The sequence below is a fragment of the Balaenoptera physalus genome, assembly GCF_965194825.1.
Source record: "Balaenoptera physalus genome assembly, chromosome: 1".
NCBI lineage: Eukaryota > Metazoa > Chordata > Mammalia > Artiodactyla > Balaenopteridae > Balaenoptera > Balaenoptera physalus.
The window spans coordinates 13,997,085-14,012,280 of NC_138882.1; positions in this window are offsets into that span (position 1 = coordinate 13,997,085).

The following is a 15,196-nucleotide window of genomic DNA, read 5'->3' on the forward strand; positions in this document are numbered from 1 at the left end:
TAAGAGATTTGACTGCATATTATCTCAGCTGACATCCCAGGGTTGGGCTTCTACTCAACCCACCTCTGGGAGCTAACTGAAAGAACCCCCCTAACTTCTCCCCTTGGCTCGCTCCAACAATAAATCCAAGTTTCTACTTCACCATAAATCTAGTGCCCCAACTTTTAAGGCTGCCACCTGAGGGCCCATCTCCCAAACCAACCAGCTCTGAGAGCCAATGGAGTCTTATTCACGGGTCCTGGGGGCCACAGTAAACAAAGAAGGAGTTTTTAAACAAGCACATGCGTGCTCTCCACAGTTATCCCCTCAATGCTGGGCTCAGCACAGAAGGAACAGGCAAAAATGCCCATCTCCCAGTATCTTTTTGGAAGGCTTTTGACTGCATACTTTCCCAGCTGCTGCCTGAGGGTCAGGCTTTTAATCAGACTTCACCAGGGAAGTGAAGGGTTACATAATTATTAGTCTTCCGGGAGCCTGAATTGGCATGTTGGAACTTCCTGTACCTCCCCATGGGCTTGCCCCAGCATTTAAACCAAGTCACCAGCAGCTCTCTGAAAGGTGTTTGTCCACATATCTAGTGCCCCAATTTCTACAGCTCCACCTGAAGGACTGGTCCTAAATCACCTAACTCTAGGAGACGACAGATAAAACAGAATAGATAAATTCTTAGAAACATACAACCTATAAAGCCTGAATCATGAAGAAATAGAAAATCTTAACTAATTCCAATTACAGTAAGGATGTGGAATCAGTAATCAAAATCTTACAACACAAAAATGTACAGGACTTGATGGCTTCACTGGTAAATTCTATCAAACATTGAAAGAAGAATTAATACCAGTCCTTCTTAAACTCTTGGAAAGGAGGAAATACTTCCAAACTCATTTTATGAGGCCAGAATTGCCCAGATACCAAAGCCAGACAAGGATACTACAAGAAAAGAAAGTTACAGGCCAACATCCCAAATGCACATAGATGCAAAAATCCTCACCAAAATATTAGCAGACTGAATTCAACTGTACATTAAAGAATCATACACCACGATCAAGTGGGGTTTATATCTGAGATACAGAATGGTTCAACATATGCAAACCAATAAATGTGATATGCCACATTAACAAAATGAAGGATTAAAATAATATCATCTCAATAGATGAGGAAGAAGCATTCGACAAAACTCAACATCCTTTCATAGGAAAAAATTCAACAAATAGGTGCAGATAGAAGGTCTCACAACATAATAAAAGCCATATATGACCAGCCCACAGCTAAAATCACATACAAAGGTGAAGAGCTGAAAGCTCATCCCCTAACATGAGGAAGAAGACAAGGATGCCCACTCTCACCCCATTAATTCAACATAGAATTGGAAGCCCCCATACCCAGAGCAATCAGACAAGAAAACAAAATAGAAGGCATCCAAAGCAGAATGTTGTCATATGATTGATACTATATATAGAAAAACCTAGACTCCACCAAAAAACTGACAGAACTAATTAATGAATTCGGTAAAGTTGCAGGGTATAAAATCAATATATAAAAATCAGTTGTGTCTCTATACATTAAAAACTCACTATCAAAGAGAAATTAAGAAAATTACATTTATAATAACATAAAAAAAGAAATATTTAAGAATACATTTAACCAAGGAGGGAATCATTTCACAATATATACACATATCAAATCATGTTGTATGCTTTAAATACATTGCAATATTATTTGTCAATTATAACTCAAAACTGGGAAACACCTTTGTATCAAATTATATATCTTTTTATCTTTCTATTTCATGTTTTTGTTTTATGCAGGATAATTCATTAAATAAGAATTTGGTGAGTACTATTAATAATTCATGGTAATTTTTATGATCTTAACTTTAATTATTCATGTTATAGAATTGGCTATAATTTTAATTCATGTACATCATTATGAAACTTGAATACTCTTTTAAACTGGTTTTTCACATATAATAATACGCATACCTTGTTATATCATTATAAAGTTAATAAAGTTATAAAGTTATAAAGTTAATGTTTATAGAACATTTTGTGGCATTAATGATCTAGGTTAACAGTTTAGTACTACAGTCACATGATCTTATAAAATCATTAAATTCTACATAAGGACTTAGACAATGAAAAATTTCTTCCTCCCTCTTTCTCTTTTACCTTTTTAGAGTAAATATTTTTGCCTGGCAATTTCTGGGGTTTTCTTTTTCCCTTGTTCCAGCACTAAACTCCTTACTGTAGGAAATATGTGCATGTTACTATGACTTGATTTATTATTTTGAGGCCTTATTTATTAGTTGCCCCCTATGAAATGTAAGACTTGTATTACTTATACTCCCCCTCCTCTTCCCAAATGTTGGTAGTTATAACATTAGTTGTTATAGTGGTTAATTTTTTTAAAAAATTAAAGATAACGAATATTTGTATTCTTAGAATATTTGTGTTGCTAGAATGAATAACATAGTTTTTAATTTTAAACATACCTGTTATCTAATATCATAACATATTATGTAATAAGCCCAATACTTAAGGGCTTAAAACAACAACCATCTATTATTTCTATAAATCCACAGGTCAACTAGGCTATTAGGTGATCTTGTCTCAGTGTGGCTTGATGGTTTTTCTGGTGTCCAGAAGACTCAATATGTGTAAGATTGTCTTGATTGGCAATGACATGGCTTTTTCCACAAGTTTCTCCTAGTTTAGAAAGCCTGTGTGAGCTTATCCTTATGATATAAGCAGAAGTCTAGGAAAGAGCAAGGTCTCTTAAGGCACGACCTTGGCTCTATGAATGCTATGGACCAAAGAAAAACAGAAATACACTCAGATCCAAAGGGGGAACATAGAGTCTCCCTCTCTTGATGGCAGAAGATACAAACTCATTTTTCAAAACCATGGATACAGGGAAATGTGGAGAATAAGTGTAGTTTTTCATATCCGTTTACCACAAAATGTTTGGAAAAGCCCATACTAATGAATATATCTGGTTCTGTCCTCAGAATCAAAATATAAAATAATTTGGCAATATCCTCCTTTCTTTTGTTAAGAAAAAACTAAGATAACTAGTTTTACTATATTTTTAACTCACCCGTAATTGAGTGGTATCATATAGAATGAAGATTCCATCTCTCCAATTAAATTACATTGTTATTAACATATTAATATTGACACCAGTAATACATGTGTCTATAACAAAGAAATGTATCCCATATAGCTACCTTTTCCCTAAGTATAAAACTTAAAGATTTAGAGGATATTTAAAACAATGTAAGGGCAACAGGAGAGGGCTCACTGAATCCCAATTCAACACTCTGCTATTCCATCAGTCATGATGATGCTATTTAAGGAGATCTGTAAAATATAATGGCTGTGATTAGTTATCTATATGTATAATTCATGAGAACAAGTTGCAAACATTTCTGGTATATGAAGCAAATCTATTTTTGATTTGCATTTTTTCAATGACTATTCTGAAAGAATTTTTAATTTTGCTTGTCTGATGTTTAAGAAGAATCAAATTTAGTATTTGCATATCATTTAGTCATATGTATTACTTATGAATCTAACTGACTCCTTTAAATGTACTGTAGGTTAAGAAGGCCAGTGGTCTACTTATAATCATCAGTTATCTATACAGTATGTGAAATGCATCAAAGGAAAATATTGGAGTGTTAAAATAGGCCATTTTCCTGTTGATCCACATTAAGCAATTCTAAATGGCTAACACTAATTTTATAAGATTCAATAGGAGGAACAGTTTACCAAAATCACTCCAACTGGGATCCATCAGACTCTGAATCATTTTCCTTAGTACATTCACACAGGATGGAATTTCTTTCACCTTGAAATGTTGTATGTTGAATGGTTATAACGTCACAGATTTTTAAAACTGTAGTTAAAATGAATCTACTTGAATAATTTAATCAGAAAGAATACCTTTGCTATGGCCTGAGAATGTTTTTGCAGTGCAGGGATAAGGAGGTATAAGGTAATCAGGGTCTCACATGGCGATGGCTGTGGGGACAGGTTGGAAGCACAGATATGAGAGGCAAAGTCTCAAATAATTAAATCTATGAGACATGATGAGGAAGCAGGGATAGAAGGAGTTAAAGATGACTGATAATTCTGGTTATGGATAGGCAAAACAGGGAAGTAGTGATGAAGAGCTGATTGGGAGGCCAGAAGACCAGATAACCATCAAAAAGCATGAAAACATCCTCCCTATTCAATTCATGTTTATTTCTATACCACTAATGAATATATGCCACTCTTCTCTGAGTCAAGTTTAATAATCTATTTTGGGCCTTTTCTTCTTAATCCACAGATGTAGAATTGTGACCTGAATGACAAAGAAATAAAGCATCCTCTTAAAGATGTTTGTGCAAAAGTTATGCAGGCACTAAACAGAGAGCAATATCTTTGAAAATCAGGCCTTGTAACTACTCAAATTAAATTTTACATCTTCAACTTATTTTTCTCTTAGTTATTTTCCATTCTGTTCATGAAATTCTAAATATTCTGCAAACTCAATAAAATAAGTTATGAGCAACACACAAAAATTTTATTTTGGCCTAAACCTTGGTGACAGACAGCAAAACATATGTAACGTGTTCTGCACAATTTTTTGAAATGTCTACGTGTAATATAACAGCTAGTATTTAATTGATACTAAGTACAAATGAGGCCCTAGGCTATTCATGAATATTTCTTGTTACAATAATATTAGCAGGCTGGGGAAGAATATCATATTTTATGTTAAGTCAAGTGTTTTTAACGTTAAATAGAACTAGACATTCTAACTACTAAATTTCATTATATTACAACTTAAAGTTACCACAACTATTGGTTAACAGATACAGAAAGGAGAGAGAAATCCATGGGACTTTAGGAATTTTCTTCCAGGGATAGTGGAGATTTGCCTCCACTGAATAAAAGAAAAAGAAACATTATGAGAGATTTATAAAAAATATTGTGTCTTTATTTCAACTGTAATTATTAATAATTGGCATGAAATCAAAGAATTTTTGAGCAGGAAGAGTTTCGGAGCTTTCCAATCCAACATCCTCAATGGCACTAATGAAAACGCTAAGAAACATGGAAGCAAAATGACTTGTTCAAAATCACACGTCAGATTTAGACACGGAGTCGACAATAGGACCTGAGTCTACTGATTACGGAGTCCCCTTTTAGAAGTCTTAGACTTTAACACCATTTTTCAGCCTCTAGGTTTCTTTTACTACTGAGAACTTGACAAATGGAATGAAAATATTTGTTTTGTGGGTAACTGTAAGGATTAAATGAGAGACCACGTAGAACTGTGTCTGGCAAAATAAGCAACAACAAATATTCAGTGCTGAACAAGAATTTGTCTTGTCTTAACCACCATGAAGATGATGATAACTCATGAAAAGTCTAAAATTTGAGAGTAAGGCTTATACCAGTCTCAAATTCAAATGTGAACCCCAGAATAACTAGAAGTTTGGACCAGGCAAAATGGACTTGAAAGATTGCTAAAGATGTGATTTTAGTTAAAATAAATGGAGGTAGGAGTTGCACATGAAAGCATGAATGGCTCACCACATTTTGCTAACATTATCTTGAATCTACTTTTCAGCCAAACACACCCTCCAGAATCACAGCTATTATGTGGGGACTGAGTAACTGGAGGAATTTGCCACGGAAGTGGTAGCTTTTTGGCTGGATTCTACAACCCTTCATTTCCCAATCTTTCATCATCTTACACAACCTCTATTGCAAGTCTTCCAATTTGTCCACAGTCCTCTTAAATAAAAAGAGAATCTAGATAAGAATTTATATGTAGTTTAAAAATGTCTCAGTTGTGGAACCATATGGGAATTTAGGACCATATATGAACATAAATGAAAAAAAATAACACATTGTTTACTATTTGACTCAAAAACTTATTGAGCACACTAGATAGTATAATCTTCAAAATAAACTACAAACATGTATTTATTTTTTTCATTTAAGCTATTTGTATAGAATGAAAACATGTTGAAATAAACTAGAAAACGAATACTATTAAAAGATTTGGCCAGGGACTTCCCTGGTGGTCCAGTGGTTAAGACTCCATGCTCCCAATGCAGGGGGCCCAGGTTCGATCCTTGGTCAAGGAACTAGATCCCGCACGCCGCAACTAAGGATCCCGCATGCTGCAACGAAGACCCGGCACAGCCAAATAAATAAATAAATATTAAAAAAAAAAAAAAGATTTGGCCAGTTAAGGTTTCACATTAATGTAAATAGTATAACACTATATCCAACATGAATCACACTGAGTTAAATATTTTTGAAAAAAATAAAAGACTTTCTTTTTTTCTTGTTGTTTTTCAGTTATTGCTAAGTGTATATTTAGAAACCCATTACTTTAGTATTTTAAAAACTCTGTGCTAAAGGTAAATGTTAAGTTATTCTAGATTCATCTAGAAACATACATTCCATAGGTTTTATGAGATTTAAAAGTTCTTTTAATGGTGGGACACAACACAGTGGCACTTGGATAGATGAAAAGCGGAACTCTTTGTTACTTGCCACAAAGAGAAGGTTGTCTTAAAAAATAAGAAAAGGTTGTCAAGCAGGGCCACATGGGGGTTGCACCCAGGAATAGGGTAACGGTAGCTGGAGATATGAGGGGCAGCTTCTGTGTGCCAGTGGGAGTGGGGTTAGTTAGGGTTCATAGGCTCCCTGTGGATCGGCTCATTTGAATGATTTCCCTGTCTCCAGAGCACAGACGCTGTTTTTCCTTGTCTGGTGCCTGGCCTGCGGCAATTACGGTAGGTGTATAGCGGCCTTGGAGTCTAAAAGCTGTGTGAAAAGGGAATTGGTTGGTGTGTGGACTTAGTCAGATGCTCAAGAAGAACTGACTACCTTTCTAGCCCCAGTCTCAAAATTGACAGCATTTAAAAAAAATTTTTTTAAACACAGCATTAAAAAAACCATCATACATCAAATTAGCCTAATAAAATTATAGATGTCAGTCTTCAATTTTGAACATTGGGAATAAACTACATAGATTAAACAAAAACTGTCAAATTGAAAGTGATTTAACAGACTATAGAATAAAAATCTAAAAAATGGGAAAAAAAAGAATGTTTTGACCTGAATAGTGGTTATAGAAATTATAGATCCCCCTTTCAAGTAAAAGAAATATTTTCATATAGCTATCCCAAGTAATTATTTGAGAATCCAGAATTTTCTTAAATAATGTATCCCTCTCACTTTATAAAACACTGAAGATAAAATATAGATATGCTTTAATCTGACTTGAGCAAAGTCAAAATATACCATGTATGGTCAAAGCTGAGAACAAAACTAACTGCTCGTTCTGGCTATTTATTTTAGACAAACTTGACTGAAGTATATTTTACATCAATGAAAATGCATTCATTTTAAATGTACATCTCAACAAGTTTTGACAAATTCATGCACCTGTGTAATCACCACCACAAAAAAATATGGAACATTCCATCATCTCAAAAAAATCCTTGAATACATACCATGAAACTCTCCACCTCTAACCCCAGGGAGCCAATCATTGGCTTTCTCTCACCATGGCTTAGACTTATCTTTTCTAGAATTTCTTATGAATGGAATTACTCAGCATAAGCTCTTTTGTGTTTGGATTCTTTCACTCATCATGTTTTTGAAATTCAACCATGTTATTGCATATAAAAGTAGTTAAATTGTCTTTATTACTGAGTATATTCCATTTAATAGATACAGCTCCACTGGTTTGTCCCTTTACCTATTGATGGATATTTGAGCTGTTACCAGCTTTTGGTTACTATGAATAAATCTGCTGTGAACATTTGTGTGCAAGCCTTGTTTCTCTTTTGTAAATACCTGGTAATGGGATTGCTTGGTCATAAGGTAAGTTTAATCTTATAAAAAAAAGTCAAACTGTTTTATTTCTGAAATGGCTATAACATTTTGCATTCCCACCATCAATATACAATAGTTCTGGTTGTTGGTTGTTCCACATCACTGCCCACAATAGGTGTTCTAAGTTTTACTTTATTTATATATATATAAATATATATAAATTTTACTTATTTTAGTAGACATGTGAAAGTATCTCACAATGAATTTAGTTTGTATTCCCCTCATGACTTGTGGCATTGAGCATCTTATCAGGTGCTTATTGGTCATTTGCATCTCCTCTTTTGTATTACTGCTATTCAAGTATTTGCCTATTTTCTATTGTGTTGTTTATTTTTTTCCAATTATCAGTATAAGAGTTCTCTAAATATTCTGAATAAATCCTTTCCAGTAATGTGTTTTGCAAATATTTTCTCTCAGTCTGTGACTGGATTTGAATTTTCTTCACAATGTCTTTCTAAGAGCAGATTTCTAATTTATTGGTTTTCTTTTGCTTTTATTATGAGTATTTATAGCCTAAGAAATCTTTGCTCCTTTTCCAAGGCCACAGAGATTTTCTCCTATGTTTTCTTTTAGAAATGTAATAGGTTTTACTTTTACATTTAAATCTATGATCTATTTAAGTTACCTGAGTATGTTTAACCATGGAACATCAAATTGCTAAGTGAATCTGAAATGTGTAAAGGAATTAGAGTACGTTACAAAATTTGACAGATTTTGAAAGATGAAATTGATACCAAATTCCACAATATCATTGGGACTCCTGGGAATAATATACAAAAAAAAATATTTTAATAGTGTTCAAATCCCTACTGTTCCAATATATCCCATTCGTGTAGGAAAAAAATTATTAAATAGAGAGTGCATTAGTATTTTTAATTCAGTAAATCTTAGTTCATGAAAAAAACATGTTGGAGAAACAAAATTGGTATCCAGAGAAATGAATTCTATGCGCAAATAGGAAAAAAAAGAGTTTAAAGTTCAGGTCAACCAAGTTCCTACCACTAATTATATTTACTGTTGATTTTATGTGTAATTAGAAGCCAAGAAAAACAGATAAATTAAAAATTGTAAATAGTGTTACAAATTAATTTTAGCTCATTTCCCCCTTTATTTTTAATAAAGATAATTAATCAAAATATTATAATTTGTTTATACTTCCCTGCCTACATAACTATGCAAAAGAGGTAATACCAAACTTAAATTTTTGAATAAATAAAAGATAGTCAGGCTTAATAAATTAATGAATTCACTAAATATGTATGAAGTTCCTTAAATGTATTAAGCATTCCAGAGACTGGGTGAACAGTAGTTTAAAAAAAAAGGCACAAATTCCATTCATCATGGAGATTATATTCTAGATGACTCAATGGCTCAAAATCTGTTCTTCAAATATGTCACAGTGATTAGAATTTTTAAATGATTACTTCATAAATATTCCTCTGAAATACACACACATCCACGGATATATACACACACATGATTTTCATGATTTTTCGATACAGAATATTCCAAAGCATTAATGCTAAAATTTGATAGTAATATCTTTAAAATTATTAGTTATTATAAAGGCAAAAATTGTAATCCATTCTTTGGTGTCTAAAATAATTTAACCACAAAGTAGAAGTGCCTATATAAATTAAAATTTTTCAACATGGAAGTTAATCACTTAACCCCTCAAATCTGAATATTTCATTTCAACATTAATCCACATCAAAATTATGAATAAATTATATCCATTTCTACTTTCTTTTTTTAATTGACATATAACTGACATATAACACTGTGTAAATTTAAGGTGTATAATGTGTAGCTTTGATGTAATTGTATATTTAATAATATGATGTTAGCTAACAGCTCTATCAAGTCACATAATTATTTTTTTGAGGTGAGAACACTTAAGGCCTAGTCTCTTATCAACTTTAAGGCATATAATACAGCATCGTTAACTATAATTACAATGCTGTGTATTAGATCTCTAGAACTTAATCATCTTCTAACTGCAAGTTTACACCCTTTGACCAACATCTCCTGAAATTCCCTCATCCCCCAGCCCCTGGTAACCACCACTTCTCTCTCTGTTTTATGAGCTCAGCTGTTTATCACAGATAAGTGATATCAGACAGTATTTGTCTTTCTCTGTCTTACATATCTCATTTAGCACAATGCCCTCAAGATCATCCATGTTGTCACAAATGGCAAGGCCTCCTTCTTTCTTATGGCTGAATAATATATATATATACAAACACCACATCTTTAGCCATTCATCTATTAACAGACACTTGTTTCCATACTTTGGCTACTATGAATAAGGCTGCAATAAACATGAGTGTGCATATATCTCTTTGATATCATATTTTCATTTTCTTTGGACATATACCCAGAAGTCAGATTGCTGGATCATGTGATAGTTCTATATTTAATTTTTTGAGGAACCTCTATCCTGTTTTCAGAGTGGCTCAACCAATTTACATTTTAATAAGAGCAATGAGGTTTTCTAAACAAAACATTTTGTTAAATTAAAATGCAAATAAAATAATGTCGATACACAGGAACTCAGATTTGATAATGGCAGGGAAGACAGTAGAAGATACAGGAGAGCTAAAGTATTTGATAAAATATTAAGAAAAGAAGAAAATATCACCTATATTCAGAATGGGAAAGATGAAAATCTTTCTAATATAGCCTTTTAATTTATTTATATAATTTATGAAATTAATATGCTCATATTCTCATTTATTGTTCCACCAATAATATTATATATTTCTTTACTGCCCAGTTGGTAAAATAAGATCATTAATACCTTTAATTTTTCACAAAATCTTTCCACCTTCCACTTTTAGCAGCTAATGCTCTTACATTATAGAGACAGACTTTGGGCGATTAATTTTTCATTACTTCCACAAGTGAGTGTCTATGTTGTGCTACCCGCTGTGCAAGGTGGTAGGTATGTAAAATGGAGAAGGTCAAGTATGAACCTTTAATGAGATTGTCAATGAATCAAGTCCTTTTGTATTGTTTCAGCCTGTTTGCATATTTCCCTGGTGTTTTCCATGGTTTTGATACGTGTTCTGATACATGGATAGTTTAGAACTCAAATTACAGTTTAGCCCGGTACTGAAATATCACATTTTGCATGATGAAATTTCTGCTTGAATTTTACCCATCATCAGTATTGGAATTTCAGGGTTCCAAAGTCAAAGCTGTTTGGAATTGTTAGTATTAGAGGTCATCCTCATTCATGTGTTTTAATGACAATAACTGACTTCTGTGAACACTTTGAAAGTTTAAAATGAAAACGAAATCTAGCACCAAACTTATTTGCATTTCTGGCAATATGTCCTTACTATTAAAGGGGAGAAAATAATATTTTATACAGGTATTGTAAACAGTAGTACAGTTTAGTTGCATGTTTTATTCATGAATAAAAAGAGTTGGGTGGTAGTGAGACACAAGACCACAGTGGTCCAACAAATTCCAAGCATTTGCTAGCATCATACCTTGTGCTTTTCTACATAAGCTCAACATCAGGGAAGCTACAGAGGATCAGTTCTCCCAAAAAGTTAGTGCTGAGACAGCTAATCTTAATAAGCATAGAAACCTTGAGGGGTATTAAGGGGAATTAACCAGTTAATCAAAAAGCCCAGCATGAATGAGCGTAGCTTAAAATCTGAATGGTAATTCCCTAGGAGAATCCCAAAATAAAATTTTATCCAGATTTCCTTGTCTTTAAGTACATAAAATAATTTTGAAGCAAAACAGCATTTTAAAAGCTTTAAACAAATAATCTTATCAAAAGAAAAATTACAGATGAGTCCAGAATTTCAGAAAGGTTACACTGGAAACTTTCCAGCATCTATAGAAAATCATAGCAAAAAGGAACATGTGAAATAAAAAGAGAGCCTGGGTAGCGATGAAAATACAGCCTGGGTAGCGATGAAAAGAGAAAATTATGGAAAATGAAATAGTTTCCTACGGGGACTGACGAATGCACAATTTTGAATCCATGCTGTTTCCAAGATATTAAAACTAAATATAGTACATCTGCTCTACTGCATCAGAGATAATATATCACAGTGTGAAATTTCATGATGATTATGTGTATTCAACTGCTTTTTCTGGATATTGCTATTCCTTTGCTTTTTTTCATTATCTGAGAGCTAGAAAGGCTGCTTTTAAGGAACTAGTAAAAAAAAAAAAAAAAAAAGTAAAGCAATCCAGGTGACACCATAATGAAAAGTACAGCAAAGTAAAAATCCCATATTGGAAAGTAGGCTGGTATTCAGACCTAGGACTGATTATGTTGTTGGATGACTAAATACTCCGGGGTAGTACACTCCAGCTGCTGACGTGCAGTCAAACTGCTCACATACTAGTTCAGCTATATGATATCATTTCTCCTTTTTGACTTCAGAGAAACTACTGACCTGAACCCTTATTCTGAGTTAAAGTTATATAGATACAGCAGACAGGGGAAGGAGCAAGGTATGACAGGCATATATATTCAAGGCAAAATGACATATAACAACATATAAAAATGTTACAATACTGTGCCATGAAACCATCAACTACCCTGAATAGCATTATGAAAACATAACTGTTTGTTTCTTCTGACTTATAAAAACAGAATTTTCTCCAAGCCAACTTAACAAGGGGAGATTAAAAAATTGTCTGAATACTTAATCATAATAACCAATTTATTTTTAAGTAAAATGAATGCAGAAGAGGTAATTTTGTGATAGAAACATGATGCCAATTAAGTTTCAAATAACATACAGCAAGTGTAGTTCTCTTACCCCAGCACACATATCCAAGCCAGGGAATTTAGATTTCCGTGATCATGGACAGAAGCTTATTATTAATGTGTTTTTCTTGTCCCTTAGTCTCTTTCTTGAAATAGATTTCAAGTCTCATGCTGTGACTGTGCAATATTGTTTCCCTGCAAGAAACGATTCTGTTCTGCCTCAGAGGCAATATGTTTTTATGCTTAATTCTGCCCTGGGTAGCCACAATGCTTGTTTATGTCCTTAACATGACTTTTAAAGAAATTAATTTCCATGAATCATCAATAAATCCTGATTCTAGGATCTAATTCAGTTATGAGCTGAGGGAAAAAAATTACATTTTCTTGCTCTATCATATGTTTACTAATCGTGATTAAGCAGTAGCATTTAATCACATGTGTGGAGATATACAAATATATCATTTTCATATTTCAGCATAACTTTAATTATATGCTTTTATTTAAAGTTTTGTCACTAGCTTCAGATCAGTTTAGGCCTAAGTATAGCTAAAGAATTTACATTGACAGTGTAATAAAGTTATGCAACTGAATTTTATCTTTTGAATAAATGCAAAATAAAACAAAGCTGTGTTCAAAGGAGTGAGAAAAATGGTGAGCTCCAGTGGCTCAGGGGAAGAGAAAAAAATCCAGTGTCCATCATTAATGATTGACATCATTGTTATATTATTTTTCATAGTTCACAAAATAGTGGGGTGATCTGATGAAACCAGTCTATATTTCAGAGTAAGTGATATAATTAAAGTGTCAAAATTTGCATTTTGAAGATAAAAAAATTAAATTAGAGAGGAGTCTTGAAGCAAAGCTGCCTACATCCAAGTAGAAAGGATCATTAGATATTTAGATATTTAGTAATATTAAAAAGAAGTTGAATAATGAGGAAGTTCTACATAAAGAGAGTTTCCTTTTATTTGGAGGAAAGAAAAGAATCTGAACTAATTTTAAAAAATTCTTATTTTAAAAATGTGTTTAGTGTCCATCTGAAGATTAAATGTTCTCAAAGGTACTTTAGTTTTGTTAAAAATATATATGCTCATAAATAGTAAAGCTATAACCACTGATGACTCAGTTTTGAACAGTCTAGCAAGCATCACTATTCTTTATATATTCAGCTAAATCAATAAACATATATACATTTATGTGATTAATCTTCCAAAAAACTATTATATTATGCATGCTGCACTGTAAATTATTTCTCAAATTTGCCATGGCCATTTTCCATATCAACAGATACGTTCCTGCATCATTATTTATATTGTTTCAGTAATATTCCAAAGAATATGTTTATGGTATTTTTCTTAGCAATCTATTGATGAGCAATATATTTTTCCCAATTTTGCTATTATAAATACCCCAAAATAAAACAATTATTCAATATTTACTGAGGATCTGACTTGGCCTTATCCAATGACTGACTTCTATGGTCATGCATTTAGCCTCATCATAACAAACTAGTGCTTTAAAATTTCAATACCAAACATCATACTCTCTGACCACCATATTGTATGTTTCTAGCAAATGCTCTCCATTGCTTTGGCTGCAATAATCCTTAATCCATGAAGCTGAACACCACTGGAGGAAAACACAGACCCATTCTGACTTGTGTTGCTTCATACTCGTGATCAGAAACCAGAGTAGGCTCGTAACGCCATCTAATATATTCTTCCTTGGTTCATTTTCTTTCCTCTGCTCCTAGACAACTGTCATACTTTTATCTGCTTAAATCTTCACAACCTCCTCCCTGAGCTTCAATCTTAGCTAAAGAGCTGGGCTCTCCCTTCACCCAGAAAATGGAAGCAGTCAGAAAAGATGTTTTATAAGCTTCTACCACATCAATGCTCTGGGTCATCAGTGGCCTTATACCATCTTCTTTCCAGTTACTGTGAATTTACTGTTTAAACTCTACCTTTGCACAAGATTCCATCTCCGCTTGCCTACTCCAGGGCCTTGCTCCTACAGCTTGTATTCTTGTGCTTTCCCTTGCATCATCCCTTTTTTCCACTGTACTGGAGCATACACATCAATATACAGATATTATTTTATATTTTTCTCTTTTACAAACAAAACAAAGCTAACAACAACAAAAACAAACCAAAACAACAAGAAGAATCACATTGCCCAATTTCTCTTCTTGACAGAACAGGAAAATTCTTTAGTTGCTATCTCAAGTTCCTCTTCCCCATTTCTTACTCCAGTCAAATTTCTTCCTGCCACTACTCCTGAACTGCTCTTGCCAAAGTTGCCAATGATCCCCAAGAAGCTAAATTTGGTAGCTCTTTCACAATTCTTATCCTACTTGATTGTCACAGGGAATTACTTTTTGCTTCTTAAAATACTTTTCCCCATGGCATCCAAGATGCCACATCAACTGACTTTCCCTCTTTCGTTTTGGAAACCTCTCACTGCATTTTTCACATTTTTCCCATTAACCTACTTTCTAAATGTCAGATGACCCAGAACTTAATCCTTAGGTGATTTAACCAGCATT